The following is an 8,237-nucleotide window of genomic DNA, read 5'->3' as shown; positions in this document are numbered from 1 at the left end:
GTGTGCTGTGTAAAGTTATGGCACCCAGAACGACGACTAACTTTGCGACGGGAAACTAGACTAGCAGCGACGTAGCGAACGTGAAAAACCGTCGTGGATTGCCGTAACTCCTAATTTGCATACCCGCTGCTGGTTTACGACGCAAACTCCCCCCAGCGGCGGCCGTGGTACTGCATCCTAAGATCCGACAGTGTAAAACAATTACACCTGTCGGATCTAAGGGCTAACTATGCGTAACTGATTCTATGAATCAGTCGCATAGATACTCTGAGAGATACGACGGAGTGAATCTGGGCCTGTGTTCTTTTCTTTGTAGGCCTCATTCTGTTTTCGGTAAACAGTAGAATGATGTGTGTTAGAATATTATTCCAAATTCATAATTCGGCAATTCATGGCAAGCTTGCAAAACATATTTTGATTTATGATTAATCATAATAATTAGGTATGAATGAATGACCTTGATCAATTGATATGACATAATTCTTCTATCCAAAACTGAGCATTACTGGTCAACCGATTTGAGAATGACATAAGATTTGACTGTCAGGCAGTTGTTCTACTATGTTCTACTATGTCCAAAGTTGACATGAGTTCAGTAGGTCAGCAGGCTAACAGATAAGTATACACATAGAGTTCATGTGTCAGAGCTGACATGTTTTTACATGCTTTAAAGTTAAAATCACAGATAATCCATAACTTAGCTATTTATTTGATATTGTTGTTTAATTATTTAGAGTTAGTTTAAGTGAAGTCTTAGTCATACTAATATGTATTAGTATATAGTTACTTAATGAAGTTATAGCTTTATAGCTGATAATATATGTTCTATGACATTGCATCATCAAGCACACTACTCTAAGTATAGAGTGTCACATGTGTGCCTGTCAATCAAACTCCATACGACTCTGTGCTAAGATCTTCATATTGCTGAACCTAGCAGATATTAATATTTGCCATACAAGGGTCTAAGCCTGGGCCGTATGAGGTCATGACGTTCACTTGTAACATATATTTAAGCTTTGCTTTAAAGAAGGCTGGACACACTTACATGACACACTGATACACACTTAAACTAAGACACACTTATTCGCACCCTCTTTGAAAGACAACACTGACATACTGACATATTGACTAGGAGAACAGCTGAAGCCAGAAGTCAAACGTCATTTCCTGTTTCTTCCTGCATCACTTTGGAAAATCTCAGAAGACAACATGCCTGATGCTGCTCACATGCTTTCATAAGCTTGCTACAATACTATCGATCCAATTCCAGATATTTTCATCTACGCTAAACTGAACTTTATACTATTTTTCATTGTGTTTGTGATGCCACCTGTGTGACAATAAACTCACACGTTATTTTCAAATCAACCTGACTATGAATGATCTTCATTCAGATACGCCCTTGAAGCTATAAGAATATTAGTTATTAATTTTACATTCTTACAGTGGCGAGCCAAAGAAAGTACTGTCTTATCTCTATTTTTACGGAAATCTCGACCCTTGATGAGGGGGGGAGAGATTAGCGCAGTCTTTGCGAATATTCAAGTCTCGAGAAAAAAGACGGTTCAGAACCTATCAAGCAAGAGGCGTTTGTGTCGCGTCAGATGTGGACAACAGTCCAGTAACAGACGGTTGATGACGAGAAATCCTTCTAATAACGGTGAGTAAAAAAAAAATATGAATTTTATAGATGAAATAGCTAGAGATAGTAAGCTAGAATTTAAAGATGTGTGTTTTTATCCAAATGACAGTCACTTGTGGTTGTATATGTATCAAGAATGCTTAAATTCCAATGTCCAGATAGACAAATCCAGGTTTACTGTGAATAAATTACGTAAGAAAATAAGTAATGTATTGAAATTGGTAAGAATCTTTAATAAGATGATTATTAATATTTTACCTGCCAAAAATGTGTGTACACGAAACCAGACAGAGACTAATAATGTACAGAACACAGGAATACATGAAAATGTGTCCCAGGATGCTCTCAGTTGTTCTAATTGTGAGATTTTGTGTAATTACATAGAGAATCTTGAGGAACAAATAGAGAAATCTAAAAAAATGATTTTGCCAGAGTTGCAAAATGACAGTAAACAGATTGCTGTAATAAATACAGATGACAAAAAGGTTGAAACCAAGTCAAAGCTACAATCTTATTTTCCGGAAAGTTCGGAAATAGAGAATGTTGATGCTACTGATGAAATGGAAATGAAGCATAAAAACTTATTATGTAGGACTGCAAAACTTAAATTGCAAATTCATGATCAGCTGATGAAGGTTCTAAAAGACTTTCCTATTTATGACGTTGAGGCTACTGTATTTTCTAATTGGGATTTATTTGAAATGTTTGCAGATCGTTTTAATCTTTCAAACGATCAACGCAATTACATTTTTCAGTTGTGGATTCCTGTTAATTTTGCTAAACGAATCCATTCACTTGTTAGTGATGATGAAGGTCAAAATGACGCCACAGATAGATTGCGACTATTATTGCTATGTATGACCGGTGAACAAAAACCGACCATAGAAATGCTAGACCTTTTACAGACTACTGCAGAAGAAGATCCATTTTGGTTTAAAACAAGATTTTGCAAGGTTTATGAAATGATATTTGGAGTAGATGATGAAACTGACCCAGGTTTAAAAATGGCTTTCATAAAAAAATTTAAATACCTTGACCCAACTTCAGTGGCCATAGCTCAGGAACGGCAAAATTTAAATGCTATAGTAAGTTTCATTGACAAAATTAGGAGACAATTGAATCAAAGCAGTCTCGCACACGAGGTTTCTATTATTCAATGTGACAAAAATAGTCAGGCTACAGACGTGTCAGAAACGACAGGTCTTAGCAGGAATGACAAGGACAGGTGCAGTCAAGTGAGTCAAGGAGACGACCCCATGATGTGTTTTTACTGTCATGGATTTGGCCATATGAAAAAACATTGCTTTAAGTTTAAGAGTGACTTACAAATAAGAACTAAAGATATGGAGTATGAAAAATCAGCTTTTGTGCAACCTGATTTTTCATGTCAAGATAACATTTTGACTGAATTGCCTTATGACACTGAAGTCAAACAGATCAGTAATTTGACTGTTCACAGTAGTTCAGACATTATGGCAAAAGGAGCTGTCACTGAAAAAGAAGGTTTATTGCCATTGCCAAAAATAGAATCACACCCGGATTCAATTTCTCTGCCATTACAATATGTAGCACCAATTATTTTGGACGAGAATGGGAGGCCATATTTACAATGTTTGATAAATGGTAAACATATTAATTGTCTCTTAGACAGTGGATCTGAGATTACCCTTATCAAAGAAAACATACCTGTGAAACCAAATTCTCCTATGTGTAATATAGTGGGTTTTAATAATACAGGTAATTCCACTGCTAGACAGGTATCCAATGTAACATTTGAAGTACCTGGATTAGTGAAAACTAATATTAACATTTGGGTCTGTCACGAAGCAGAGAATATACTTGGCATTGATGTAATCAATAAACAAAAGTGGGTGATTGATTTGGCTAATAGAAGTATTTGGAAAGATCCATCTAGGCCCAAATCAGTGCTGATTGATCCCTCTGTATACAGTGATGTTGGTTCTGTTACCAATATGTCTACAGAACAAAAGTGGCCTGATATTGATGAAAATTGTGCTTTAAAGGAAGTGGTACAATCTTTTCCAAGTTTGTGGTCAAAGTTCAAAAATGACTTTGGAACTTTGAAAAGTGCCGAATTAAATATTGAAGGAAAGGATCCAGAACCTCTTGATCAGAGTGAGTTACCACCAGAATCAATTGGTCCACTTTCTGATATTATTCAAGAATTTGTACAACTTGGAATTGTAAAGAAAGCTAAATCAGTGGTAAATAACTGTATTTGGCCTATCAAAAATATTGATAATTCATATTCTTTATCAGTTGACGTAAGAACATTGGATAAACAAATCACAAATAGCCCAGTTCTTCCTGATAAATTTAACATAAAATTACATTTGAATGTTGAGAACAAAGTGTTTTCTGTACTAGAAATCGCTGGTAGCCATTTTTCCATTCCTTTAACTAAAAGTTGTCAATACAAACTTGCGTTCACATTCAGAAAAGAGACTTATACGTTCACTCGATTAATACCTGATCTAGGTATAGGTGATGGTATAGTTCATGAAACTATAGCAACAATACTTTCTAAATTTTCTAGGCCAGATTGCATTTGTCAGCACGTGGATACGATTTTGCTGAGTACTCAGAATATCGATGAACATATGGCTCTTTTGTCTGAATTGTTTATGATGTTACAAGCTGAAGGTTTAAAATTAAACACAACAAAAGTTCAGCTGATGAAAAGTCAAGTGAAATTCCTTCACATGCAAATTAGTCAAGGAAAGAGACAATTGTTGCAAGAAACAGTTAGGGATATTACTGTTATCCCAACTCCAACAACTTACAAGGCATTGCATAAATTTTTGCATAAAATAAATTATTGCAAAGAGTTTGTACATTGTTTCGCAGAAAAAGTTAATCCACTATATAATCTTTTAAGGAATAAAGGTAATATAGTTGACCAGTGGGGTCCAAATGAGAAAAATGCTTTTGAAGTGTTGAAAAAAGATTTGCAGAATGCTCCAGCATTAAGTACAATAAAGGTCTGTTCTGAAACATCGTTTGTTTTGAAAACTCATGTATCTGAGAATGCCATCTCAGTAACATTGTTTCAGTTACAAGAAGGTAAGGAGAAAATAATTGCCTATTTCTCCAGAGTTTTATCATTTTTGGAAAAAACTTTTGAGCCAGGTGTGAAGCAACTTCTAAGTGTTTACTATGCAATTAAAGTTACAGAGAGCATAGTAAAATCAAACAAAACCATTGTACGGACACCTGACTGTTCATTAAAAGGTATTTTTGAGGAAGGTAATTTTAGTGAAATTAAGAAAATATATCCTTTATGGTTCAGAGCTTTATTACAAATACATATTCAGATAGATGGGAACGAAAGACATCAACAGAAATTTACACCAGCACATGTTTATACAGCTGTAGCTGAGAAGTCTTTATCTCAGATTTCCAGCGTAAGAGCTGAGAAATGCATTGAAGTACTTGCAGAACACTCTGACACTAAAGTAAGAACTCCAACACAGAATACAGTTACGCATATTTCTAATCGTTTAGAGGTGAGAACAAAGGCATAGTCCATTGTCATCTCTGGGGTGATATGAAATCTAACTTTGTTCGTTAGAAATAGAATTTGTATCATGACCGGAAAAATGAAATATTGCGTCCTGACATACCTAAACCTCACAGTACATATATTTTATAATTTAGGTTATTTTTAGTCAGAATAAGGACAATATACAGAAGTATATAGAAGTACATAGTCACACAGAAAATCTCTTTGAAGGAAAATATGAGATAGTATTTCACATATAGTTTTAACAAATTCACAAAGTAATTGTCTCATAATGTTTTAATATTTGTTGAGAAAAATATCAAAATGTATAAGAATTAATATAAATATTTTATTCCTGAGTAATGATACTGCCTCTCTTTTACAGATATGGCATCTAAAATCAAACAAATATGAAGGATAACAAGCTTCTATAAAGAGCAAAGAGAAATTCAAAGTTAAAGAAGAGATCCTTTTTGGAAGAATATTTGACAAAAGATTTATATTTCATATTTATGAACTATTTTATCTTATTCATCAAGGTTTTTCTAACGGAACTTGAAGAAGACATTTTAAAGACATTTCATGAAGAAACATTAATCGGAAGGAACATTATCTATCTACTATAGATAAACAATTTAGGACTGAAACATTTGTCCACATATACATATACATTTTTTGATTATCCAATTATTATGATATTAATGTTCACATGAAGTTAGGATTATTATTTTTATTTATTTTTATTTATTCACATATTGAATGTTAGCACACTCATTCTAGTTAATAGAACATTTTTTGTTCATAACTTAAGAAAGATATCATTAATAGAACTATGGAAAGTTATGAAAGTTTTAGAGTATAAAGTATATTTCCAAAGAGCTAAAATATTATTTGAGCACATATATGGAAATATATTATTGCATTATTTACTTATTTTAATAATAATAATTTTCATTATTATTATTATTGTTAATATTAATAATTATTGATATTAGTCATCATTATGTTATACATTTTTAAAATCTATACCATTATTTCTGGTAAGATTTTGATTAGATAGATCTAAGAAGAGTTAAAAGTAAAGAGTAAAGCATTTAGGAAAAGGAAAATTTCTAGTTGCTTCAGTTCTGAGGAATATCGTGTCCAATCGTTTGATACAAGGTGGAGAAAATGAGATATGAATGTATGTATGTGAGTATTAAATGATTTAGTATGATTAATCATAATTCAGGGGGGATTGTTAGAATATTATTCCAAATTCATAATTCGGCAATTCATGGCAAGCTTGCAAAACATATTTTGATTTATGATTAATCATAATAATTAGGTATGAATGAATGACCTTGATCAATTGATATGACATAATTCTTCTATCCAAAACTGAGCATTACTGGTCAACCGATTTGAGAATGACATAAGATTTGACTGTCAGGCAGTTGTTCTACTATGTCCAAAGTTGACATGAGTTCAGTAGGTCAGCAGGCTAACAGATAAGTATACACATAGAGTTCATGTGTCAGAGCTGACATGTTTTTACATGCTTTAAAGTTAAAATCACAGATAATCCATAACTTAGCTATTTATTTGATATTGTTGTTTAATTATTTAGAGTTAGTTTAAGTGAAGTCTTAGTCATACTAATATGTATTAGTATATAGTTACTTAATGAAGTTATAGCTTTATAGCTGATAATATATGTTCTATGACATTGCATCATCAAGCACACTACTCTAAGTATAGAGTGTCACATGTGTGCCTGTCAATCAAACTCCATACGACTCTGTGCTAAGATCTTCATATTGCTGAACCTAGCAGATATTAATATTTGCCATACAAGGGTCTAAGCCTGGGCCGTATGAGGTCATGACGTTCACTTGTAACATATATTTAAGCTTTGCTTTAAAGAAGGCTGGACACACTTACATGACACACTGATACACACTTAAACTAAGACACACTTATTCGCACCCTCTTTGAAAGACAACACTGACATACTGACATATTGACTAGGAGAACAGCTGAAGCCAGAAGTCAAACGTCATTTCCTGTTTCTTCCTGCATCACTTTGGAAAATCTCAGAAGACAACATGCCTGATGCTGCTCACATGCTTTCATAAGCTTGCTACAATACTATCGATCCAATTCCAGATATTTTCATCTACGCTAAACTGAACTTTATACTATTTTTCATTGTGTTTGTGATGCCACCTGTGTGACAATAAACTCACACGTTATTTTCAAATCAACCTGACTATGAATGATCTTCATTCAGATACGCCCTTGAAGCTATAAGAATATTAGTTATTAATTTTACATTCTTACAATGTGCTTTACCAAAAAGCTCTATCTTGGTCTCATATGTCCACAAGATGTTTTCCCAGAAGGATTTTGGCTTACTCAAGTACATTTTGGCAAATTGTAGTCTTGCTTATTTATGTCTCTGTGTCAGCAGTGGGGTCCTCCTGGGTCTCCTGCCATAGCGTTTCATTTCATTTAAATGTCGACGGATAGTTCGCGCTGACACTGATGTTCCCTGAGCCTGCAGGACAGCTTGAATTTCTTTGGAACTTGTTTGGGGCTACTTATCCACCATCCAGACTATCCTGTGACCTTTCATCAATTTTTCTCTTCCGTCCATGCCCAGAGAGATTGGCTACAGTACCATGGGTTGCAAACCTCTTGATAATGTTGCGCACTGTGAAAAAAGACAAATCTAGATCTCTGGAGATGGACTTGTCACCTTGAGAGTGTTGATATTTTCCCACAATTTTGGCTCTCAAGTCCTCAGACAGTTCTCTTCTCCTCTTTCTGTTGTCCATGCTTAGTGTGGCACACACAGAAACACAATGCAAAGACTAAGGCCCCTTTCAGACATCCGCTCCGCCTGTCCGTTATTACAAGTCCGTTAACGGACTTGTAATACATCCCTATGGGATCGCGTCCGTTAGCGGATGGAGCATCCGCTAACGTCCCCGTCCGTCGGGATCCGGTTTTCGGACGGAAGAAAACCCTATTTTTCTTCCGTCCGGCGGAACGGAACTGATGCAGACGGACAGACGGTCCGTCTGC

General features: G+C 34.7%; 1 long non-coding RNA gene across 1 annotated transcript; it reads left to right on the top strand.

The window, feature by feature from the left end:
* The first annotated feature begins 558 nt into the window (after window positions 1–558).
* LOC120933291 lies at window positions 559–7,414 on the top strand. Its single transcript, XR_005748074.1, has 2 exons — window positions 559–1,663; window positions 5,554–7,414. It is a non-coding gene; the product is annotated as an uncharacterized LOC120933291 (long non-coding RNA).
* Window positions 7,415–8,237: the final 823 nt, after the last annotated feature.

This window comes from Rana temporaria, chromosome 3 (genome assembly GCF_905171775.1).
Source record: "Rana temporaria chromosome 3, aRanTem1.1, whole genome shotgun sequence".
NCBI lineage: Eukaryota > Metazoa > Chordata > Amphibia > Anura > Ranidae > Rana > Rana temporaria.
This window is presented reverse-complemented; position numbering and strand designations above follow the sequence as displayed.